At 39.2% G+C, this 27,160-nt stretch overlaps 1 long non-coding RNA gene across 3 annotated transcripts in view; it reads left to right on the top strand.

Annotated features, from left to right (window-relative positions):
• Nucleotides 1–27,160, top strand: part of LOC133105377 (uncharacterized) — a 589,177-nt gene that overhangs the window by 375,840 nt on the left and 186,177 nt on the right. For all 3 annotated transcript variants that reach the window (XR_009703846.1, XR_009703845.1, XR_009703847.1), the window contains exon 4: nt 16,622–16,789. This is a non-coding gene — a long non-coding RNA (uncharacterized LOC133105377). The remainder of the gene's footprint in view (nt 1–16,621; nt 16,790–27,160) is intronic.

Here is a 27,160-nt window from a genome sequence, read left to right on the forward strand (position 1 = left end):
GGATTGTATCTCCTGGTTCCTAAACGCATGCGTGGTCCCTAAACATCCAAATGAATCTTTTCCTTCTACACTGTATTTTCATATGCTAAAAATTTTCTTTGTGATGATTTAAGAAAAAACCTATTCATACAAAATGAATATCATTCTGAACCTTGGACCAAGACATGAACTCAATAAACAGAATATAATTTTAAAGTGTTCTCAAAAGGTCACTTAGCTTTATCCTTCATCTCACTTTCCATGAATGGAAATCCGTTGTATTTTTAGATTTCATCCAGAGCCGGGAGCTAAGGGTTCAAAATGCTGCCAGAAAAATATTCCATTTTATTCAGCCTGTTTAAAAGAAGAACTCTAGAAAACATACCAGAATTTCTCCAAAGACATGTCAAATACCAGCCACTGAATGGAGAGTATGGACCACATGCTGAGTTAGTCTAGGACAAGCCCATCATTAGCAGACACTACCACATATTTTCATAGCAAGCTCCTCATCCTTGTAAAATACTTTTATACAAAAAGAAAAACCTCAATATTCCTAATTTGAGAAAAAGGAACCCATGAAATTTGGGGGGCATACTTTTAAATTTTAATACTTGCTCATCTTTCCACCAGCAAAATGATGACCCTATAGTGTATACTTATTGTCTCTGACCTCAGGTTGGCAGTCAAACCAAGGTAGGATATACGTAAAGCTTTTACAAAATTAAAATTATAGGGCCGCAGGCATCATAATTGTGTAGCAATCAAGGAAACACAATGTAATATTAGGTAAGGTTACAGCTTGGGCCTAGACAAACGTGTTTTTGTGCCTGGTTCCACCATTACTAGCTGTTTGGCCATAGACAGACTAGTTACCTTCTTTAACTTCATATTTTTTAATGTGGAAAATGAGGGTTCTAATTATGCCTACCTCAGGGAGTTGTTTGAAGATTAAATGAGAAAATGTCTGTAAAGCATGTGTCACAAAGCTTGGTGTAAAACAAGCTCTCAATAAGTCTGAATTGGAATAATGATAACAAATAATAATTATTATCATTCATAATAGTAGCAGCAACAGCAGCAGCTGCAGTAATAATATATATATTCTCTATTTCTAACACTGAGTGATTTTCTTTTGGATCTGTGTGTACACATATGGGATACAATTGCTTCAGTGTCTGTTCAGATCAAAAGTTCTGGATGACTTTTTCACCTTTGTTTATTTCACAGCAACATAATTCATCTGGCTGAACCCTTCAAACCTTTCCTGTGTTGAAAGACCACATTGCTCATTTGGATCATTGGTTCATTCTAAGAACAGCTGACTCACCGCCTATGTAGGGACAACCTGATTCTGATATTCCAAGGGTTAATTAATTGGTGGAACTTTTTACTCTTTCTTTCTGGGTTCAATCTAAGTTTGTAGCACATTGTATTAGAACAAGCTTTCAAAACTTTTGAAACCCAGTGGTTACAGAATATATAAGGGCTATGGAGTCAGTCAGACTAGAGTGTTGCCACTTACTGGCTGCATCTTAGGCAAGTCAGTTCACCTACCTGACCCTCTGGTTTCTTATATATAAAATGGAAAGAAACCTGCTTACTTTCTGTTATCATTTTGAGTGTTAAAATTAATACAAGTAAAAAACTCTTCACAATGCTTGAGGTGGTAAGTGATACTTAAGTGGCAGCTACTACTTTGTGTATTCATATAGCTCATAAACTATGAGAATTTATTTCAGGGCAGTGAATAAACATTCAGATTATATCCACTCCTGTGTCAGTCCACAAATATTGATTGATTGATTGATAACTGATCTGTGCCAGTCACTGTTCTAGACTTGGGGCCAGGGAGGATGGCAAGCAACAGAGAAAGCCTTAAAGAATGAATGGTGGGTTATATGGAGTGCAGTCTCTAAAAATATCAAATCACTATGTTGTACACCTGAAATTAATACAAGATTGCATGTCAACTATACATCAATAAAAAAAAGAAAAAAAAAAGAGTGAATGGTGGGCATGGGGGGTGGTGAGAGGCAACAAGTAAACAAGTGGTTTCAGTAAATTACATTATAGTTTCACTGCCCACCAGTTCTTTTTGGGGTTGGTAGCTGATTTGGCTTGTCTCACCATAGCTATCAGCTCAGAAGACCAAACTTTGGAACCTGTGGGTGTACACGTCCTTTCCTTTGAAGTTGTGCAGGCCTTTGCCCTATGTTTACATATCTCCTCCATCCAAGCACCTCAAGCACTTAAAATTGGCTCAAGAACTGAGTGTGTAACTTACCAGCTGAGAAGAGAAACTGAAAATGTACTCTACCTGCAAGAGTGTTGACATAGCAACAGAGAAAGAAGCTGGAGAAAACTCTTCTCTGTTTCCAAAGGTGCCCTGTGATGTCTTGTCCTTTATTTTCCCTGGCCTGGGTATAGTTTCTGCTTAATTGGTTTTGCATCTGATAAGATGAACATTGAGCATTTGCAGTTTGTTTGACGTCTGTTGCCAATGACAAGCTACCGATCACCAGCAGGACCTGCCATCGCCGCATTCAGCACCAGCCTTCACTTACTCTGTTTGGGTCTACTGGCTTAGTACCAGGTGTGGAAGCAGAGGAAGGAGTGGTGGAGAATGAATAACCCTGTTGAGTTTTCTTGGAGTAGAAAGTGTTGTGAAGGAATGAGTTCTCCAGAAGACCCCTATTTCCTTTACCTTTGTGAAAGAAACGCCCTATGTTTTAAACAATGATTCATGTGGTATGCACCATATCCAAAGAGTAAATGCAGAGATGAAAGCTTCTATTTATTCTGTACAGTGAAAATAGAAATCTGGAAACAGCATCTGCTTCTCATTTAAATGTATTTTTTTCCTAATTATTTAGATATATAGAGGCATCAAGCCAGGTTTCAATCAACAACAAAAGTCTTACGTGATCTAAACAAAACCTCACTCTTGGAGCCACCGGTCATAACACTTAAAATGGTTTAAAGACTTCAACCTGGCTTTTAATATAGAGGAGCTGTAAAGTCTGAGCATGATGAATATTATTTTTGTTTTTGTTTTTAAAATCAAGTCTGAAAATGTGGAGAAATGTTGGTAGAATTATATTTCCTAATACCTAGAAGTATCAGGTAATTTAACCTTGGTTCTGAGTCATCTTACCTTTTGAAGGATAAACCTTGGAAAGCTGACTTATGTCTTTTATTTTTAATGGGGAAGAATAAAGACGCTTTGGTGTCTTTGGATGATTGGATTATATGGATTAGTTATTAGAAGTACAGGCAAGAATGCCGTGCCTCAAATATGAACTGATATAATTATGGCTCCCTCAGTTCCATGACTCACAAATGGAAGAGTCTACAATAAAGAAACTTTGGAGGAGGAGCTTCAAGATGGCAGAAGAGTAAGACGCGGAGATCACCTTCCTCCCCACAAATACATCAGAAATACATCTACACGTGGAACTGCTCCCATAGAACACCCACTGAACGCTGGCAGAAGACCTCAGACCTCCCAAAAGGCAAGAAACTCCCCACGTACCTGGCTAGGGCAAAAGAAAAAAGAAATAACAGAGACAAAGAATAGGGATGGGACCTGCACCAGTGGGAGGGAGCTGTGAAGGAGGAAAGGTTTCCACACACTAGGAAGCCCCTTCGCGGGTGGAGACTGCGGGTGGCGGAGGGGGGAAGCTTCGGAGCCACGGAGGAGAGCGCAGCCACAGGGGTGCGGAGGGCAAAGCGGAGAGATTCCCGCACAGAGGCTCGGCTCCGAGCAGCACTCACCAGCCCGAGAGGCTTGTCGGCTCACCCGCCGGGGCGGGCGGGGGCTGGGAGCTGAGGCTCGGGCTTCGGTCGGATCCCAGGGAGAGGACTGGGGTTGGCGGCGTGAACACAGCCTGAAGGGGCTAGTGCACCACAGCTAGCCGGGAGGGAGTCCGGGAAAAAGTCTGGAGCTGCCGAACAGGCAAGAGACTTTTTCTTGCCTCTTTGTTTCCTGGTGCGCGAGGAGAGGGGATTCAGAGCGCCGCCTAAACGAGCTCCAGAGACGGGCGCGAGCCGCGGCTATCAGCGCGGACCCCAGAGACGGGCATGAGACGCTAAGGCTGCTGCTGCCGCCACCAAGAATCCTGTGTGCGAGCACAGGTCACTATCCACACCGCCCCTCCCGGGAGCCTGTGCAGCCCGCCACTGCCAGGGTCCCGTGATCCAGGGACAACTTCCCCGGGAGAACGCACGGCGCGCCTCAGGCTGCTGCAACGTCACGCCGGCCTCTGCCGCCGCAGGCTCGCCCCGCATCCGTACCCCTCCCTCCCCGCGCCTGAGTGAGCCAGAGCCCCCGGAGCAGCTGCTCCTTTAACCCTGTCCTGTCTGAGTGAAGAACAGACGCCCTCAGGTGACCTACACGCAGAGGAGGGTCCAAATCCAAAGCTGAACCCCGGGAGCTGTGTGAACAAAGAAGAGAAAGGGAAATCTGTCCCAGCAGCCTCAGGAGCAGCGGATTAAATCTCCACCATCAACTTGATGTACCCTGCATCTGTGGAATACCTGAATAGGCAAAGAATCATCCCAAGTTGAGGAGGTGGACTTTGGGAGCAAGATATATTATTTTTTCCCCTTTTCCTCTTTTTGTGAGTGTATCTGTATGCTTCTCTGTGTGATTTTTGTCTGTATAGCTTTGCTTTTACCCTTTGTCCTAGGGTTCTGTCTGTCTGGTTTTTTTTATTACTTAAAATTTTTTTTTCGTAATAATTATTTTATATTTTTTTATTTTAATAACTTTATTTTATTTTATTTTATTTAACTTTATTTTATTTTATCTTCTTTCTTTCTTTCTTTTCTCCCTTTTATTCTGAGCCGTGTGGAGGACAGGCTCTTGGTGCTCCAGCCAGGCATCAGGGCTGTGCCACTGAGGTGGGAGAGCCAAGTTCAGGACACTGGTCCACAACAGACCTCTCAGCTCTACGTAATATCAAACGGTGAAAATCTCCCAGAGATCTCCATCTCAACGCCAAGACCCAGCTTCACTCAATGACCAGCAAGCTACAGTGCTGGACACCCTATGCCAAACACCTAGCAAGACAGGAACACAACCCCATCCATTAGCACAGAGGCTGCCTAAAATCATAATAAGGTCACAGACACCCAAAAACACAGCACCAGACGTGGACGTGCCCACCAGAAAGACAAGATCCAGCCTCATCCACCAGAACACAGGCACTAGTCCCCTCCACCAGGAAGCCTACACAACCCACTGAACCAACCATAGCCACTGGGGACAGACACCAAAAACAATGGAAACTACGAACGTGCAGCCTGCAAAAAGGAGACCCCAAACACAGTAAGTTAAGCAAAATGAGAAGACAGAGAAACACACAACAGATGAAGGAGCAAGGCAAAAACCCACCAGACCTAACAAATAAAGAGGAAATAGGCAGTCTACCTGAAAAAGAATTCAGAATAATGATAGTAAAGATGATCCAAAATCTTGGAAATAGAATGGAGAAAATACAAGAAACGTTTAACAAGGAGGACCTAGAAGAACTAAAGAGCAAACAAACAGTGATGAACAACACAATAAATGAAATTAAAAATTCTCTAGAAGGGATCAATAGCAGAATAACTGAGGCAGAAGAACAGATAAGTGACCTGGAAGATAAAATATGGAAATAACTACTGCAGAGCTGTGTAAAGAAAAAAGAATGAAAAGAATTGAGGACACTCTCAGAGACCTCTGGGACAACATTAAATGCACCAACATTCGAATTATAGGGGTCCCAGAAGAAGAAGAGAAAAAGAAAGGGACTGAGAAAATATTTGAAGAGATTATAGTTGAAAACTTTCCTAATATGGGAAAGGAAATAGTTAATCAAGTCCAGGAAGCAAAAAAGAGTCCCCTACAAGATAAATCCAAGGAGAAACACGCCAAGACACATATTAATCAAAATATCAAAAATTAAATACAAAGAACAAACATTAAAAGCAACAAGGGAAAAACAACAAATAACACATAAGGGAATCGCCATAAGGTTAACAGCTGATCTTGCAGCAGAAACTCTGCAAGCCAGAAGGGAGTGGCATGACATATTTAAAGTGATGAAAGGGAAAAACCTACAACCAAGATTACTCTACCCAGCAAAGATTTGATGGAGAAATTAAAACCTTTACAGACAAGCAAAAGCTAAGAGAATTCAGCACCACCAAACCAGCTTTACAACAAATGCTAAAGGAACTTCTCTAGGCAGGAAACACAAGAGAAGGAAAAGACCTACAATAATAAACCCAAAACAATTAAGAAAATGGTAATAGGAACATACATATCGATAATTACCTTAAATGTAAATGGATTAAATGCTCCAACCAAAAGACATAGATTGGCTGAATGGATACAAAAACAAGACCCGTATATATGCTGTCTACAAGAGACCCACTTCAGACCTAGGGGCACATACAGACTGAAAGTGAGGGGATGGAAAAAGATATTCCATGCAAATGGAACTCAAAAGAAAGCTGGAGTAGCAATTCTCATATCAGACAAAATAGACTTTAAAACAAAGACTATTACAAGAGACAAAGAAGGACACTACAGAATGATCAAAGGATCAATCCAAGAATATATAACAATAGTAAATATTTATGCGCCCAACATAGGAGCACCTCAATACATAAGGCAAATGCTAACAGCCATAAAAGGGGAAATCGACAGTAACACAATCATAGTAGGGGACTTTAACACCCCACTTTCACCAATGGACAGATCATCCAAAATGAAAATAAATAAGGAAACACAAGCTTTAAATGATACATTAAACAAGATGGACTTAATTGATATTTACAGGACATTCCATTCAAAAACAACAGAATACACATTCCTCTCAAGTGCTCATGGAACATTCTCCAGGATAGATCATATCTTGGGTCACAAATGAAGCCTTGGTAAATTTAAGAAAATTGAAATCATATTAAGTATCTTTTCCGATCACAATGCTATGAGACTAGATATCAATTACAGGAAAAAATTTGTAAGAAATACAAACACATGGAGGCTAAACAACACACTACTTAATAACCAAGAGAAAATCAAAAAGGAAACCAAAAATACCTAGAAACAAATGACAATGAAAACACGACAACCCAAAACCTATGGGATGCAGCAAAAGCAGTTCTAAGAGGGGAGTTTATAGCAATACAATCCTACCTTAAGAAACAAGAAATATCGCAAATAAACAACCTAACCTTACACCTGAAGCAATTAGAGAAAGAACAAAAAAACCCCAAAGTTAGCAGAAGGAAAGAAATCATAAAGATCAGATCAGAAGTGCTTCCCTGGTGGCGCAGTGGTTGAGAGTCTGCCTGCAAATGCAGGGGACACGGGTTTGAGCCCTGGTCTGGGAGGATCCCACATGCCGCGGAGGAACTGAGCCCATGAGCCACAACTACTGAGCCTGTGCGTCTGGAGCCTGTGCTCCGCAACAAGAGAGGCCGCGTTAGTGAGAGGCCAGCGCACCATGATGAAGAGTGGCCCCTGCTTGCCACAACTAGAGAAAGCCCTCGCGCAGAAACGAAGACCCAACACAGCCAAAATAAATAAATAAATAAATAAATAAAAATTTAAATTAAAAAAAAAAAAAGATCAGATCAGAAATAACTGAAAAAGAAATGAAGGAAACGACAGCAAAGATCAATAAAACTAAGCTTATTCTTTGAGAAGATAAACAAATTGATAAACCATTAGCCAGACTTACCAAGAAAAAAAGGGAGAAGACTCAAATCAATAGAATTAGAAATGAAAAAGGAGAAGTAACAACTGACACTGCAGAAATACAAAGGATCATGAGAGATTACTACAAGCAACTCTATGCCAATAAAGTGGACAACCTGGAAGAAATGGACAAAGTCTTAGAAATGCACAACCTTCCAAGACTGAACCAGGAAGAAATAGAAAATATGAACAGACCAATCACAAGCACTGAAACTGAAACTGTGATTAAAAATCTTCCAACAAACAAAAGCCCAGGACCAGATGGCTTCACAGGCGAATTCTATCAAACATTTAGAGAAGAGCTAACAGCTATCCTTCTCAAACTCTTCCAAAATATAGCAGCGGGAGGAACACTCCCAAACTCATTCTACGAAGCCACCATCACTCTGATACCAAAACCAGACAAAGATGTCACAAAGAAAGAAGACTACAGGCCAATATCACTGATGAACATAGATGCAAAAATCCTCAACAAAATACTAGCAAACAGAATCCAACAGCACATTAAAAGGATCATACACTATGATCAAGTGGGGTTTATCCCAGGAATGCAAGGATTCTTCAATATATGCAAATCAATCAACGTGATACACCATATTAACAAATTGAAGGAGAAAAACCATGTGATCATCTCAATAGATGCAGAGAAAGCTTTCAACAAAATTCAACACCCATTTATGATAAAAACCCTCCAGAAAGTAGGCATAGAGGGAACTTTCCTCAACATAATTAAGGTCATATATGACAAACCCACAGCCAACATCGTCCTCAATGGCAAAAAACTGAAACTATTTCCAGTAAGGTCAGGAACAAGACAAGGTTGCCCACTCTCACCACTATTATTCAACATACTTTTGGAAGTTTTAGCCACAGCAATCAGAGAAGAAAGAGAAATAAAAGTAATCCAAATTGGAAAAGAAGAAGTAAAGCTGTCACTGTTTGCAGATGACATGATACTATACATAGAGAATCCTAAGGATGCTACCAGAAAACTACTAGAGCTAATCAATGAATTTGGTAAAGTAGCAGGATACAAAATTAATGCACAGAAATCTCTTGCATTCCTATACACTAATGATGAAAGATCTGAAAGTGAAATTAAGAAAACACTCCCATTTACCATTGCAACAAAAAGGATAAAATATCTAGGAATAAACCTACCTAAGGAGACAAAAGACCTGTATGCAGAAGATTATAAGACACTAATGAAAGAAATTAAAGATGATACAAATAGATGGAGAGATATACCATGTTCTTGGATTGGAGGAATCAACATTGTGAAAATGACTCTACTACCCAAAGCAATCTACAGATTCAATGCAATCCCTAACAAACTACCAATGGCATTTTTCACTGAACTAGAACAAAAAATTTCACAATTTGTATGGAAACACAAAAGACCTGGAATAGCCAAAGCAATCTTGAGAGAGAAAAATGGAGCTGGAGGAATCAGGCTCCCTGACTTCAGACTATACTACAGAGCTACAGTAATCAAGACAGTGTGGTACTGGCACAGAAACAGAAATATAGATCAATGGAACAGGATAGAAAGCCCAGAGATAAACCCACACACATATGTTCACCTTATCTTTGATAAAGGAGGCAAGAATATACAGTGGAGAAAAGACAGCCTTTTCAATAAGTGGTGCTGGGAAAACTTGACAGCTACATGTAAAAGAATGAAATTAGAACACTCCCTAACACCATACACAAAAATAAACTCAAAATGGATTAAAGACCTAAGTGTAAGGCCAGACACCATCAAACTCTTAGAGGAAAACATAGGCAGAACACTCTATGACATAAATCACAGAAAGATCCTTTTTGACCCACCTCCTAGAGAAATGGAAATAAAAACAAACAATTAAACTTAAAAGCTTTTGCACAGCAAAGGAAACCATAAACAAGACATTAAGACAACCCTCAGAATGGGAGAATATATTTGCAAATGAAGAAACTGACAAAGGATTAATCTCCAAAATTTACAAGCAGCTCATGCAGCTCAATATCAAAAAAACAAACAACCCAATCCAAAAATGGGCAGAAGACCTAAATAGACATTTCTCCAAGGAAGATATACAGATTGCCAAGAGACACATGAAAGAATGCTCAACATCCTTAATCATTAGAGAAATGCAAATCAAAACTACAATGAGGTATCATCTCACACCGGTCAGAATGGCCATCATCAAAAAATCTACAAACAATAAATGCTGGAGAGGGTGTGGAGAAAAGGGAACCCTCTTGCACTGTTGGTGGGAATGTAAATTGATATAGCCACTATGGAGAACAGTATGGAGGTTCCTTAAAAAACTAAAAATAGAACTACCATACGACCCAACAATCCCACTACTGGGCATATACCCTGAGAAAACCATAATTCAAAAAGAGTCATGTACCAAAATGTTCATTGCAGCTGTATTTACAATAGCCAGGACATGGAAACAACCTAAGTGTCCATCAACAGATGAATGGATAAAGAAGATGTGGCACATATATACAATGGAATATTACTCAGCCATAAAAAGGAATGAAACTGAGTTATTTGTAGTGAGGTGGATGGACCTAGAGACTGTCATACAGAGTGAAGTAAGTCAGAAAGAGAAAAACAAATACCGTATGCTACCACATATATATGGAGTCTAAAAAAAAAAAAAGTGGTCATGAAGAACCTAGGGGCAAGACGGGAATAAAGACGCAGACCTACTAGAGAATGGACTTGAGGATATGGGGAGGGGGAAGGGTAAGCTGGGACAAAGTGAGAGAGTGGCATGGACATATATACACTACCAAATGTAAAATAGATAGCTAGTGGGAAGCAGCCGCATAGCACAGGGAGATCAGCTTGGTGCTTTGTGACCACCTAGATGGGTGGGATAGGGAGGGTGGGAGGGAGGGAGATGCAAGAGGGGAGAGATATGGAGACATATGTATATGTATAACTGATTCACTTTGTTATAAAGCAGAAATTAACACACCACTGTAAAGCAATTATACTCCAATAAAGATGTTAAAGAAAACAAAAACAAAAACTTGTGCCCTATAACAAAAAAATAAAAAAATAAAGAAACTTTGGATTTTCAGGAGCTCTGTGGCTATTCACAGTTACACACAGGTGAATATATACATCGTAACTTAGGAGAGGATGGAATTAGACATTTTGAGGAAAAGGGCCCTTAGAACCAATAAGTTCCCTCAACAGTGGATGTGGATGTGGGAGTCCAGCCAGTGTGGTCTGTCTCTAGCTGCTGGACGGATTCCTGCTGCATAAATGACCGCACAGCCAAAATGAAGATGGAAGCAGAGGGCTGAATGAAGAAAGAGAGGGCTAGCCCTGATTACTGTAGAAATGGTGTTTGCAAGGCAATGTTAGAAAATGAAGCTATCCTTAATTCTGTTAATCCCTCTCCTCCAGGACGACAAGGCTTCTAGGTGCTCCTCCGAACAGCTTTGACCCAGACTGACTTTTAAGAGGCATTAATCTCCTGTCTCCTGAAACTGTGGGTAATGAGTCAAATCCATTTCACCTGCCTTCACTAATTAAGGTCATTTTAAGACTTGCATGTCCTCCAAGGAGCACGTAGCATAAACAAGATGTTTGCCTAAGTTGTTTTCCAGGAACTTGAAGTCTAGTTCCAGCTGAGCTGGTTAAGACTGGATAGGACCACCGACCCTCCAACAGGGGACGTACAACTGTCCCCTTGGTGACGTTTCAAAAATGCCACCCTCAGACTGTACCAAGCACCTCCATTTTTGAACGTGCCAAGGCCTGTAGCTTAGTTACACCTGCACAGAATGAAAATCATGGCACCTTTTTCCAATCACCTTTCCCCATGCTCCCCACGCTCTCCCTGCCTCGGACTGCCCTGCTTCTTTATTCTTTATCCCATAAATATCCTGGGCCCCTTGCCTTTGGGAGTCTGAGACTCCTTCTGCTGTGTCCTTGCTTAGCTGCCTTGCAAATAAACCTTCTCTTTGCTGCAGACCTCGGCATGTCAGTGTTTTGGCTTGCTGCGCGTTGGGCAAAAGGAACCTGGTTCAGTAGCACTCCCCAAACCAAATTCCAGCTGAGTAGGACTAGAGGCTGAAAAGATGTTGACTTTGAGAAAATTGTATTTTCTATTGCTTTTCAGATAATTTTCAGTATGTTCTATGGATGTAAATTGAAAATTTTTTCAAAAAAATTCTTTCTACCTGTCTCTGGCTTTCCCACCATACATATTTCAGTCTTGTTTTACTCACTCTCCAATCTACTGCACTCATGACCCCCTCTAATATATGATAATTGAACTTAGGGCAAAAGTTTGCATTTTTATTTTTTTTATGATTTATAACCTGCCTAATTTCAAAAAGGATTTGAGGCAGCAAGAGAAAATGGCACTGGGAGTTTCACTGATATTTTTACTCTGCATTTGGCCCATATTCTTTTAGACTGCATACATTTCCATAACTCTGAGCAAGGATCATATTTGGATGACCTTTTGTCCAGGATAGAATTCACAGAATTGCAGGAGGTGGAAAATGAATTCCTCGGTATTTACAAAATCACCGGAGGATTACAAAATTCATCTGAATGAATTAAATATTCTGCCCAGTCTTGGTAATAGTTCTACTAATTATATTGTTTTGTACTTAAAAATATGTTTCCTGTTCTGGGGAAGAGGGAAGGAAGGGGCTGAGAAGATATAAAGTACCTTTTGGATTGCTGTGTGACTTTGGGCAAGTCACTGACCACTCTGAGCTCTAAATTCTACATCTGTTAAATGGGGATACTAAACCAACAGTGTTGTTTTTGTAGGGTCGTTGTGAGGATCAAATGAGATAGTGTGCATGCAAGAGCTTAGTAAACAATAAGTCACTATGTATTATGCAGTCAGTGTGGGTGAATGCTTTATTTACTTCAATCTCAGCTTCATATGGTGAGAGAGACCAGGCCCTAGCTCTCAGGGATGCTCTATGAAAAGTGCCTCATTGTGTTTGGGCTTTATTTATTGAATGCATTTGAATGAGAGATCATTCTAAGAGCAGAGAGTCATTCAATTTGATTTCACAATGGTGTGATGGGTGAGGCTGGAAACTACATTCTCAAATGCATTATCCAGAACACAGGAAACAAAACCACTTTTTAAAAGTGACTCATTTTTAATATCTCATAGCAGTTTTGAAATACTTCATTCATTCGTTTTTATAGCAAACTCTTAATTGAGAATGTCATAAACCGCTTTGCAGAGAGAGGCAATCACCAATCACGACCTGGGAAATTAACTGGAGTAATTTACAAATAGGCTTTTGTCTGGCTGGAAGCTTAGCTTTTACATGATTTGCCTTTAGGTTATCTTAGCAACATTTGCTCCCTTTTTCCCACTCCGCTGGCAGTATGGATTTTGGGTGCCCAATATATGCTGAAGATGAAAAATAGTTTCCCATATGTTGCTTTCTCCTGGTCTGCACTACATACTCTTGCTGATCCTTTTATTCTCAAAAACAAACACTGATCACTTTCACCATTCTTTAAGACCCTTCATCTTCTCACCTCATCTGTCTACTGACTGTCCAACTTTCTTTCTAGGTGGGCCATACAAATAGGTTGTGAATGAATGAACTTCAGGCCCACGTCCAGCCTTTCTCCATGAATCCACCCTTGACCCAAGTCCAGAGTGACCTCCTTCTTCTCTTGATTTCTTACAACTTATATTCTCCATAATTTAGCATTTTAGAAAATACATTATTTTCCCCTTGCTTTTAAAAATATCTTGTTCCACCTCCTCCTCACCCCAACTGCATTACAAGTTATGTGAAGAGTGCAGACTTCTAAATCAAAATCTGTATTTTTAACAGAATCCTCAGGTGATTTGTAAGCCCCTTAAAATTTTTGAACTCTAATTCACCTTTGGAAGAGATGAGAAAGTTCAGATTCGGAGTTAGTACAGAGCTAAGGCCAGAATCTCAGCTCCCTGACTGCAAGTTCACTGTTTTCTTTTGTACTGGGGGCTGCCTCAGTAGCTCCCTAATTCGTTGCGTGGGAGTAGATAGCTATGGTCCAAATTGTCCCCTCCAGCTGTGGCCTTGTCTTGCCTCACTTTGCTGGTTGATGTCCGGTAGTCTAAAAAAGTAGACTTCAAGTTTAGAGAATGACCTAGTTCACCCCCATTCCTCTTGCATGGGAAGCCATTTGGCTTATCATCCTATATTGCATAAAGCCTCCTAAATAAGAATGAACCCTTGATGAGGCCAGAACACTTTTTTCTGTCATTAACATTTGTCAGTATCTCTGATGGGAATTTTGCCATCTGACGTTCTTTCCCCCAACTCACAGCTCACGATTGTATAGTACATCTCCACTCACACAAGGAAGATCGGAAAGGCTGAGCCAAACCCTGTTAACCAAACAGTCCCCTGAAGGGCAATAATATTGCTCAGTGGTAATATTATCCCTATGCATTTTATCTTGTACATGAAATCTGGGCTAATTATCATTTTCTCATACAGTACATTTTAGACCATTGTGTTTCTGTGTCCCTGCCTAGTTCATTAAGCAGGGTTTTACAGCTCCTCCAGTAACAGGATTGCTATTGACACTTTCATTAGACCCATAATTCAAATGCTTGTCTGCCTTCCAAATGGAAGCCTCTCAGTCCAGAACCACAATCTGGCCACCGACCGTATGTTGGCTTTTAGAACTGTCATAAACTCATCATCACATTGAAGTTCTTGAAGGGTCAAAATCTGCTATCTTGGTGACCTGTCTCCATCCAACAGTCAATGTGTTCTCCAAGGATAGTCAGCCAAGCTTCTCTGTTGCTCTCTGAAAACTCCTCCAGGCAGTTCTCTGTATACTGTGACTATAACACAAATAATCATTGCCTGTATTTAAATATTAATTCCTTGCTTCATTCATTCATTCTGTTATTTCACCATTTAAGACCAATATACTCAATATTATGGCAGATGCTGTAATGATTTAAAGATGTATAAGATGGTCTCTGCCTTGGAGTATCTTACAGTCCAATAGATGTATATGTAAATCATTATACGATTAAGTGGAATGTGAAAATTTTCACCACTAGGTCGCTAGCAATTGGGATGGCTATAATTGTAGATAGCTGTGCTAACTAATGGCTGTTATCAACACTATTTTCTCACCAATGGTTCAAATGGAAATAACCTCAACTGGCCTAAGTAGAACTGCATATGTGTATGGAATACACCACAGAATATAACTTGGGAATAGATGAAGTGGGAGTCCCCAGAAATGATTCGATGGAATTTAGAGACAGTGTGAGGCTGGAACAGAGACAGCCATTGCACTAGCAATCATGAAAAATAGTCTTTGCATTTTTAGTAGTGTTCTGATTTTTCTCTCTGACAAGGTTCAAGAAAAGATTTTTTTTAATTTTATTATTTATTTATTTATATATTGGGGTATAGTTGTTTTACAATGTTGTGTTAGTTTCTACTGTGCAGCGAAGTGGAGTTCCCTATGCTATACAGCAGGTTCTTATTTGTTATCTATTTTATACATATTAGTGTATGTATGTCAATCCCAATCTCCCAATTCATCCCACCACCACCCCACCCCCTGCCTCCGCTTTCCTCAAGAAAAGATTTAATGCAAATATTTGATTTAATTTACAATAAAGTTTTTAAGGAGTGCTTACTAGACAACAAAAATTTCTCCTTTAATTTTTGAGGAAGTATCTGTCTTGGACCTTCATGAAGAAGTAGGAAATCTGAGCAGACCTATGTAGCTTGTAGTGTGCAACTGAGGCTTTCAATTGCTTCCAGCTATTTAATTGAACATGCAATTGTAGACCATATATTTCAACGTACAGTTAATTGTGTTTGATTTAAAAGGCTGCTAATTGGGTGCTTTGCTTTTGCTTCCTGGCCAATCAAATCACAGGAAAAAAATTATCTTGGGGTAGTTTTCACCATCCCGATATCTTTGCCTTTAAGAGAAAAGAGAGGAAGAAATAGAAAGACAAAAGTATAGTCTTTTCTTCAAGTCGTTTATTCAAGTACATTTCTTCAAGTCCTTTCTTGGTTTACTTAGCTTTACTGAGCACATACATCAGATTACTTACCCCATTTGGTTTCTTCCAACCAAACTCATAGCTGGATTCCTGAAACAGAAAGTTCCTTTCATGGAATGGACTCAGACCATTAAGCAGAAGAGTGCAAAGGTGGACCATATTGGTGATTGGGGTAACATGGCTTCATTTTGCAGAAATACTGCCGTGGTGTTGGAAAATGACTTCAGTGTTTTTCCCAGCGAATTTCAGTCTGCTGTGTGTGCCTTCGTAAACATGTCCAATCGTGTGATGGAGGTCAGTGATAATGTAGGGTTTAGAAATTGTTGCTTGGAAATCACTCTCACTTAAATACCTGAATCTGTCCATCAGCCATGCCATAGCTTATTCCATGCCTGTGCAGAAGAGTGATTTGCAATCTCCTTGCTTTTCATTTCAAGTAGCATCACTCATTGTAAGCCAGATATTCAGGCCTCTTCAGAAGCCTCCAGGGTGAAGGACAAGTAAGAAGAAGCTTATCGAATCTTTCACAACTGTGGCCAGCTACATTGACTACGTCAAACTTGTTACATCTTTCTCTGGTATTTTATTTTAAAATCGCACATTCTTCTTTTCACGTGACAAGTAATAGGAATTTTGCCACATCATTTCACAATCCCAATGGCTCTTCTGTGGTTCTATACATGGAATTGATCACTGCCCAGGTTGAAAGGTGGGCCAGAATGACTCGGGTTGGAGGAGAGGACGTAATGTTGATTTTTCAGGTCTTTCCCCTTTGAGTTATCTTCTCTCATCTTCTATACGCTCAGGTTGCATAATTAAATTCTGTTTTGTTTTGTTTTTTCTTTTTTACTCCCAGGAACTTACCGATTTGGGCTCCTTCCAGACCTGAAAACTGATTACAAATATGAAACAGATTTCACTACTGGACTGAAGCTCCACATAAAAAAGAAGAAGATCCTCAAAATAATTGAAAAGGGTCCTCACCAAAGAATAGATGCAATGTGACTGGCAGGATATGAACGAGGTAAGAGGAAAATTTCTAATGAAAACATGTTTGCTATGTGGTCAGGTAAATAGAAAATATGCTTCCACGCTAAAGGTAGTGTTCTTCCTCAGCTAAGGGTCAGGGCAGGGAGTACCATTTCTAATTAGAAAAATAATGGATGACCCAGTCTCTTTTTCCTCTGGGTCTGTCTGTCTAGCTATCAATTATAGAAATATTGCAGAATGCTAGGTTCTTTCTAAAGACATCATTTGGGGGGAGGGGTATGCTTAATAAAGGAAACATCCTCCACAAAAACACTTCCAGGAACATTTGCCAATTTCTTGTGCTTCAGAAACCATGGAGTGCCATCTTGAAAACCTATATCCGGATGACACGGGAATCAAATCAGGGGCAAACGGTTCTAAAGCTCTTAATCCCTGTTTAATCTAGATGTTGGGAAAGAAAGAAGGAAAGAAAGAAAGGAAGGAAAAGAAGGAAGGAAGAGGGAGAGAGGGAGGGAGGCAGGAAGAAGAGGGGTTGGGCTCTCCGAATACACAAAGATCATCTGGGGTAGACATCTGCATTTTAGCTTTTCCTGGTGTGAAAAAGGAGGGAAGGAAAACATATATGAATGAAGCGGTCTCAGTCTTTTCTGTCTTCTGGCCTATCACATCTGTTCTGTCAGGAAGCATCTGTGATTTGCCATATTCCTTTCTTGGGCTTTGTTTTGGAAACAGAATCTGAAGAATGGGGAAAGAATAGAAAGAAAAAAACCCATGGTGACCGATTCTCATGAGAAAAGCAGTCAGCTTGGAACATAGCTATGAAAGGCATTCAATCCCCCTGGAGAAAAAGAGCAGAAGTTGGTGGGGTGGTATCTGAGGTGTGACTGTGAAAGACTATACTCAGCAAGGAGGGACCATGAGGATTTGGCCGGGTGGTGGAGTGACTTGGAGAGGGATGATGGGGATTGAACAGTGAGCATGCTAACTCCCAGAGTGGGCTGTTCAAGGGGATGGGGAGGGTGTTAGAAAATGAGAGAAGTTGGGAGGTATTGATAGTAATTGCCATGACTGGATTCTTGGATCTCCATTTCATCAATGAGTGAGTAAAAGGCGGGATCCCAAATTTTAGATGAAATGTCACTTTGGGTCTGAACACATGAATGCAGACATTGATAAGGTTTCACCCATAACGCAAATATTCTATCAGGCACCTTGGCAATGGGATTCCTTTTAAAGTAAATCATCCTGTCTTCTCAATGCCCATGCCTCAGCACAACCACTGGATTTCCAGTCCTCCTTATATGGCCTAGTTTGTAAAGAGCAGAGCTGGGAAGCAGGTGTCCTGAACTTTAACCCTGGGGAAAGCACTAACTTGTTGCATGACCCCAAGTCATTCATCTAAGGTAATGATGTGTACTAGTTATAGGCACGGGACTTTGGAGTCACATAGATTTTGCACAAGTTAATCTTTGTTATGCACTATTTCTCATATCTATAATGTTGGGGCATTCAAAGGATTCCCCTTCTGGGGCTTTTTAATGAGATAATGTATGTGATGCTTCACAGTGATGAGTTCAATAAATATTTAGTCACCTTTGTTAGAGCTGCTATTATTATTATTGGTGGTGGTGGTATTACTAATTCCTGGCCCTCCGTTTCCTTATCTTTAACATAGGAGGGTAAGATAACATGTTCTCTATGCTCCCTTCCAGTTCCAAAAATAATTTCTGTAATTCTTGAGTTTAAGAACACCAGCCACAAGAAGCAGGCAGTGGTCAATAAGACAACTCTTTTCGCCCTAAATCTCTTAGAAATATTTGGGTTCTTTCAAAATACCGCTCCCTGGAGAGGGCCCAAGATTTCATTTAACTTGTGCTTCACCAATTGCAGTATCTTGCTTAGTAATACTTGTACACTTACTAAGTAAGAATAAAAGAGTTGGAATTTTTCTATTTCTGTCTATGAACTAAATTCTACCCCAACTATTTATGATTTACCCTGTATGTATGGAGACACTAGTTAGCAGTTCTGTTTTTTCCCAAGAACATAGATAACTTAAAAAGTATATTTTCCTCTTTCTGTTTCTCTCCCCCTCCTCCTCTTCCTCCTGCTTTCAAAGGTATTAAAACCCTTTCTGTGATATGAAACAGATTCTCTCTCTCAGACTTTGGAGTTCTTTTTTTTCTTTTTACTTGATTTGCTTGGTAGCATCTTGCCCACAGAAATGTACTGATAGAGTGGTTGCTTGGTCCAAGAATATATCACAGTCCCTAAATACATGAAATTAGAAAAGAAAAAAAGAAATCACCATTGTTCTGAAAGGAAGGTAGTTAAAATTCAGAAAGAGAGATTCTTTAATTAACTTAATAAAATTACTAATGGAAGCATTTTAACTGCTAAATTTAATTTACTTGTCAAGATATCAGGCTACAAAGAGGAGGGAAGAGTAGGAACTCTGCTTTCCATTATGATGTACTCTATTATAGAATAAATTTGCTTAAAATGAAATATATCACCAAAAGCCATCAATGACATCTTAATTTGGAACAGCCAGTTGAAAAGTAATTAGACTATGAAGCAATCAGTTCTAGTAAATCAGTGTTTCCCTTTACATAAACATACTTTTTTTTTTTTTTTTTTTTCTATTTATATACAGGAAAGACTTTCAGGTAGTAGGCAGGCAAAGATGCTGATTCTTTTGGCTGTCGGTGTTTTTACTTTACATTACCAATCTGTCAAAACAAAATGTTTTATGATGGGATTAAAAAATGTATAAGCATCTGATTTGATTTAGTGTTTATATTTATATGTTGAACTGAGGAGAGTTTGCATATCACAAGGGTTTAAAAGATTTACATTTGTCTGCTTCTTACTTCCAAAATGCTTTCCAGATCCTCAGGCAGCCCTGACACCTTACTTCAATGAATGAGGCTCAGTCAAAAAATCAAACTAGAGCCCTGCCTCTCCCTTCAGGGTCCCTCATAAGTTACATAAATTAAGGTGGAGAATATGTTTGCTAATGAGACATGGAGGAGGTTGGAGGTGGGAGTGGTTAAAATGATCCTTTTGTTCAGTAGCTGACAATTTGTCATTCGGAATTTCTCAAAATGTAACTGACTTTCCTAGAAGTGTGTTTATTTATTAGTATGAAAAGCTAATAAGGGGGATGGGTGAAACAAATACTTTATATTTCATCTGATTTTGAAAAGCCTACATGATTTAGCTAAGAGTTATCAAAATTCCAAGTGTCAAACTACTTTATATTAGGAAACATTTTTGTAAATATATCTTTCCTGATCACCTTAGTATGCCTCTGAAGAAGACATTTTCATCTTCGATTTACAGACATGGAAATGGAGGCCCAGAGAGGTGAAGTGACTTGTGGAGATGGCAGAGGTAGTTAATGGGGGAGCTGAGGCTGGAACAAGGGCTTCTGGGCTCCTGGTAGTTTTTCCACAACATCTGCTTCTGATGATGGAATCCCATCTGTTATATACTGAGGGGAAGAGGTGTAAAAAAAATAACTACAGGAGATATCAATCACTCAGCAAAATATTTATGAAGGACTTCATTCAGATATTAGGGGAGTCACCATTGTCACCATCCCTGAAAAATCAGAGGGGATGATGAATTATGCCAAAGAGAACATTAGCTCAGAAGATAGAGACTACCTTGCAATGTCATGCATGTGTTAGTGGGTGTTATTCTCCAGTGGAAGAGGATGGCGTGAGAGAGAAAAATAAAGGACAATTTTATAGTGAGCAAAATAAGCTACACCTTGTTAGGAAGGGAGAAATGAGGAGAAGCCGCTGAAACACAATTGTAGGATCTGCCAGCATGCAAATCACTTAACAGTATGCAAATGACCTCACCCTAATAGAGTAAATCATTTTCATTCTCTCCACTGACTATTTAGAAATGTGATCATTGATAACAACCCTACAAGGTACTATTCCTAGTTGAAAAACACATTGGGAGGAAATCTAATATGTGTGATACAATGGGAGTATTAAGATTCATAATTGGAGATAGGTGTGAAGTAGCCCAAGACAATATCATTAAAGTGCAAAAGCCTCCGTTACTCTGTGGCAGTGAAAGAACTGGGCAGAGCATGGGGGCTGCAGGGCCCCTCTGCCTCTAGAATTCTAGTAAAAATGCAGTCTGTCATCCCCAATGGCTGCTCAAGATCCATGTATAACAGGACAATTGCCCTGGGAGTGGAGAAGGCAGGAACTATATAAAAATAGACAGAACAACTTAAAGTTAGCAAAGAAAAGATAAGGAGCACAAAAGTGGGAAATGAGATATTGCTAGTAAAAGAGGTTAGATGGAGTAAGGAGGTCTTTTATAAATGTATCAAGGAAGAAAAAGGGATCTTCAGGAGAAAAAAGACCAGTGAATAAATGAGAAGAGGAGGGCGTGAAATTAATGATGGCTGAGATATTGACCTCCTGCTTTAAGTCAGTTTTTAAGAGAAAAACGAGAAGAAAATTTGGACAGCTGGAAGGCAATAATGACTTTTAAAAATAGGTATCGACAAAGAGGATGAGGGAAAACTTAGAAAAAAATTAAACATTGTGGCATATACAGATAGTAAGTTTCAGATAATATGCTTCCTAGGGAATTTAGATTCCCTGCCTACTAACCAGGCACAGATATGGAAGAAGAACAATACACATTACAAAGATGTCAGAAATCTCCCAAAATAAATGTGGTTCATATCACAATAGAATAATGGTTGGGGTAGTTTGGGCAAGTAAACACAGGACAGGATCTCTCAGTGTTGTATAAATTTTGGACATATTTGGTTGTGCCTATGTGGCAATTATAAATTTTAGAAAATTGGGGAAATTTTTTCTCTTTTATTTAATGAGAAAGGAAATAAACCCCATAGCCCATATAACTAATGTTATTGTGGATACTTTAAAAGTACAAGAAAGACTGTCATTGTTCTCTGGGAGAAAATCAAAAAAATGATGCAGCCTCTCAAACATTATGTAAGTATTAAAATGTTGATTAAAATATGCACATAAAATTGGAAAATTCGGAGTACAATGAAATAAAAGCATCTGAAAGTTTCAGATCCTAATAAATTTTTCAGGTTAAATCCTCAAAATCCACCTAACTAGTGGGAAAGTACTAGATACTGAGAATAATCATTTAGGAATGTTTTTGTTGACATTAGACAATGCATTTGTGTGGGATAAAGATACAATGCTAAGTATTGGAATTTTAGATAAAGAGTGATTTATTGGAAGTGAATTCTTAAGGGAAGATAGTGTCTTGGAATATTTGCCCCTGAACAGTTTCCTAGGTGTTCCTACCTGATGGGCTGTCTTAGTTGACAGATTGTAGTTGACTGGCTTCTTCTTGGTTTCTCTCATTTTTAGTGTTCTCTTTGTTCCTCATATGTTGCTTTTCAGTAACTAAAATCTTCTGGGATTTTTGGTATATCACTGCTGCACTGTATCCACTGTATCCACCCTGCAGGAACCCGGCAGCACCTGCCCTCAAGCCACTTACAATCATAAGCCAAAGTGTGGTTCATTACCGGGTCAGCACCACAGTGAGGGGAGAGTAGAGGAGGCTGAAGTCATATGGAAAGACATGTGGCAGAGATGAGACTTGCCCCCTCCCTGAAGAATGCGTGGAATTTAGGCACTTGGCACGAAGTGGGGATAGAGAACATTCCAGAGTCTGCAGCAGTTAGACCAGAGGTCTAGACACAGAGAAGTGCGTTTGCACAAGGGGTCAGGAAATAGATCTTTTCTGGTGGAACAGGTATACCTGAGATGTAGTAGGGCTGTTTGTGATCTGAAGACCTGGACACAAATGACAGCTCTGACTTTTGGGAAAGTCATTTTATCTGTTTAATACTTATAGTCTTCATTTGTAAAATGGAATTCATTATTTACAAGGCTGCCCTGTGAGGTGCTGGCCAGTGGTAGAGTTCTGGGGTTGAAGAGGCTGTAGGATCAGCTTCCTGCTTGTCAGCCAACCCTCAGCTTTGCTTTTACTGGAGTTCTGTTCCTCAACAGCTAGTTTTGTGCCTAAGAGGCGTTTGACTCCCTGGCATACTGCAATTAAACCATTTCCTTTCACTAACTTATTGTTTAATGTTCCGTCCAAGATTTTTTAAGCAGTTTCAATGTTTTATACTACTTTCAATATTTTATAACAATCATTGTCAAGTGGGGTGGGAGGGAGATAACCTGCTTCCTAGTTAGATTGTGACTATGCTGTTAGGACAGGGAATTTATGCTGAGAAAAGGAGAGATTCCATTCCATATAGGGATTGATGGAGACTCTATTTTTGATGACTAGAATAGTGACAGATTGTGAGTGGGAAGTGGGTGGACACAGCTGATTCTTTTACATAAATCAGACCCCAAATCCAATGAAGGATGTCAGCCCTCCTCACTGACAGTGGTTTGTGAGCATTATTGAAGAAGGGAGGGAGGGATGGAGGGAAGAAAAGGAAGGAAGAAAGGAAGTGAAAGAAAGGACGGAGGAAGGCAGAAAATAACAAAGAAAAACACATAGCAGTTCACATATATTTTAAGAACCCATTTTGAAGCTATGTTGTGTCACTTGGGCATAAATGCCCACATGGGAAAGAGACCTTCATTTCACTTTTCCTTTTCTTCTGTTGCTCCTCTCTACATTCCTCTATTTAAAACAACCTTGCCCTTCTTTATTGTAAGAATATGTGAAAATTGTTGGTCCATTTTTAAATTTTCATTGGGAGTTTTAGTAAAAATATTATACGTAGAAAATTCTCTTTGAAGTCCTTGGTTTCTTAATTTCTGTACTCTAGAACTTAGTTCCAAACTCCCCAGGAATTAAAGTAGGATAACGTATCAATGTGCATGTCGACAGAACTGAAAACTACTTGACTGAAAACTGAGATGCTAATAAGTAATGGATAAGGGTAAAAAGGATCCTCCTCTTTATTGGAATTAATGTTATTAAGAATGAACATTTACTTTCTCTTCTGGCTATTATATAGTGTTTAAAAAAGATTACTTTTGTATTTTCAGACAATTGAGCCTAACTTATGGCCCAAACAGCTTGAAAAATAAAACTGTGTATGATTCAGTAAACAATAAATATGAGAATGCAACATATCAAAACTTCTGAGAGTCAGCCAAAGCTATACTCAGAGGTGAAGTAATAGCCTTCAATATTTCATTTCCTTGGGGAGAGTAAAGAAAAAATAATTACAAATGAATTGAAAGTAAAACTAGAAATTAAACAAATACTAAACCATGAGAAAGTGAGTAATAAAGATAAAAACAATGAATCAGAAACTGTAAGATAGTAAAAGTGATTAATTATCTCTAGGTATTAGAAAAAACTGTTTTGTTTTACTTATGTAATAATATAATATTTATATGTGTCATAAAATTATATTTATATATTAATATTCAGTATATTTACATATGTAACAATAAATTATTTTGTAAATTATTTTACTGATTGATAAAACCCTGTCAGTTTTAATAAAGTTTTAATAAACAAAATTAGAAATGGGAGCATGAATTTTTGAATATATTCAGGGACAATATAAATCATAAGAGAACTGTGAAAAGTTATGCTCCAATATGTTTGAAAACCTCAGCGAAATGAAAGTATTTTAAAAATATATAAATTACCAAAATTGTTTGAGAATAATTAGAAATAATTAAAGCAGTAGCTGAAACTAAGTAACTAAATACAATTTTAAAAAGTGATTAATGTATTAAAAGTATTAGTACTAAAACAAGTCCTAGGAACTTCAAAGGCCAATTAATTTAAAATGGTTCCTAAATATAGAAAAGTATTAAAAATTACCTAGTTTTGTGATTACTCTGATACCAAGAATAGAGAAAAATAGTAATATAATACAACAAAAGAAATCTCTAGACCTTCTCTACTTATAAATATAAATACAAAAATATGATATAAAATGATTCAATGGTTCCTAATATGAATAGCCTTCTCATCATGGTGCGTTGGCTCAGTGTGCATTTGAGAAGGAGGTGAGGAAGTCACTGCATTTTTTATTCTTTATCAGAAGGAGCCTCATTCCTGGAAAAGTGTCAGGCAGGTCGAATAGCTTCATCAATTCTGTCAGGACAGAAGATCATAGAAATCATTAGATAGAATGTGTTTTCAGGGAATGATTTGATTCTGGATATATTTTCTTGAATATAGGGACTGGGGTTAAAGTCATGAAATAGCCAAGCTTGATTTTTTATTGCTTATACGGTTTTTAAAGTTAACGTTTTTGTCAGGGAATGATTATAAATTGGTGTTCTGTATTAAATCTCCAATATAAACAGTCCATGTACTAGGCACTGCACATGGTTCAAAGAGGTGAAATTAATTGTTAGTTGCCATAAGCCTCATGCACAGTGGGCACCACCATTGTATTTGTTAGTGATCTGGCCCATCTTCTCTTTCTACTCTGTGTCATTCTGATTTCAAAGATATCACTCTTCCCCCATACCCCAGCACCCACCTCTCTCCTTATCTCTTTCACCTGCCCCATCTCTCTTATTCTTTGTATTTTGGGGGGAGTTTGATAAGCAAGCCCTTTATCAAGAGAAACTTGAATGGCACCCTCTTAGAGAGGAAAAAGCTGCCTTTAAGTGCCAGTCTTAATTTATGGGTAAGAGCTGCTACTGTACCTGTGTGAGGTTCCCACGAGAGTTTCACTAAATGTGTCTCTGCCAATACCGATGACCAAAAGAGACCTTCCATTAACTTCTGAATTAGCCAAATGGGACTGAGCTTAATCTAATATGTGTTATTTCATTTTCTAGGTTACTTGTTTTAAAGGAAATAAAGTATTCTCATAGGCTGTCTAAAACCATCCTGGGAGATGTGCATGGAAGGACTCCATCTAAACAGTATTGGCTTCTGAGAAAGCTGGGTGCATGCCTGAGGGCCCAATTTAACTTGGTGGTTGCCTTTCTCACAGTAGGCAAAGCAAACCCCTAACTCCGAAGAGCTTTGAGAGAAATTGCACATTAGTGAAAATGATGAGTGCTCGTGCTAGAGTTATAAGATGCTGTGGCTAAGGGACTTTTTCCTCTATTGATATGTCCACCAATGCCTACTTGAATTCTGCTTGGAGGTGGTATTCCTCACAGTGACCATGATCTCTTCTCTTTGGTTTGGTATGACTGGTGCTATGAGCAATCTAGCCACCATCAGAAGCAGATTGGAAACTGATGGTCTGGAGCCAAAGGCTTCTCAGGAGGCAGCATGGTACAGTGGAAAGAGAACCAAACCGGCTGCCTAGAGACCGAGTTTCTTCCTCAGCTCAGGCATTAATTAGCTGGGTAATCTTGAACATAACTCCCTCTGAGCCTCAGTATCTTTACCTATCAAGTGGGGGTAATAATATCCACTCTGCATGTTTTCCAGATTATTATATTGATCAAAGAAGATAATGAATATGAAAGTGTTCGCAAACTATAAAGCACTATACAAATTTTAATTGTTTTGAGTGTGATGGCACATGGAATGGTCTGACAGGTTAGTGAAATCCTGTAGGTATCTTGGCAATGCCTTTTCGACTCTCTAGGATTTTCATGAAAGCAAAATTTGCTAAACAGAGCTAGATACAAGCAGCTCTCTCTTTTTATAGCCATCCTTCCCAACTGCCAACCCTATTCCTGGGACTAAGGAATGTGCCAAGGTTAGAAGACTCAGACGTGGGGTGTGAGCCATAACTTCTAAATCAGTTCTGGAAGGATGCCAGACCATCAGTTTGGAAAAGTGATTTGAGTGTTTTCTTGAGGACAAAGAATTACTTAGAGAGTATATCTTTCAAGAACATGTTATTGAAACTTGGAAGAAAGGAGTTTTAAAATGTGAGAACACTAGTATTAAAGGCACTCTAAACCAATTACAGCATATTTACTCGGATTTCAATGGGGGAATACCCTTTTCATTATTTGCAAGCTTCAAGAACATTAGAAACACTTCACTGAAGACAATGTAATAGCCAAATCTGAAGTAGGATGTTGTTTGTCCATTTAATCCACTTTCTTGCTTTTACCTTCTTCACGAAGCCAGAAGAGCACTCACACGTTTTCAGAATGCACAACATGTCCTGAGTAGGCAGTGTACTTTTGGGTAGTTAGCACCCCTTGTCCCCTGAAGAAACATATGATATTGTACTCACCCTACCCTGGGGTTCCATGGAGGCGCTATGTCAGAATAGGAGCCGTGCTAGGGGCAGGGTTAGACCCTTGAGCCCTTAGCCCAGAAAGGCCCAGTCAATCCCAAGTGCTTGAGGATCGTTGTGCATACTTTAAGGAGAGCTTTCTCAAGGCCATGAACGAAGGATGGGGATGAAAAAAAAAAATAGAGGCCTGAGGGAGACTTCTGTTCAGAGGTGCCCAGTAGTTTA

This window comes from Eubalaena glacialis, chromosome 14 (assembly GCF_028564815.1).
Source record: "Eubalaena glacialis isolate mEubGla1 chromosome 14, mEubGla1.1.hap2.+ XY, whole genome shotgun sequence".
NCBI classification, from domain to species: domain Eukaryota; kingdom Metazoa; phylum Chordata; class Mammalia; order Artiodactyla; family Balaenidae; genus Eubalaena; species Eubalaena glacialis.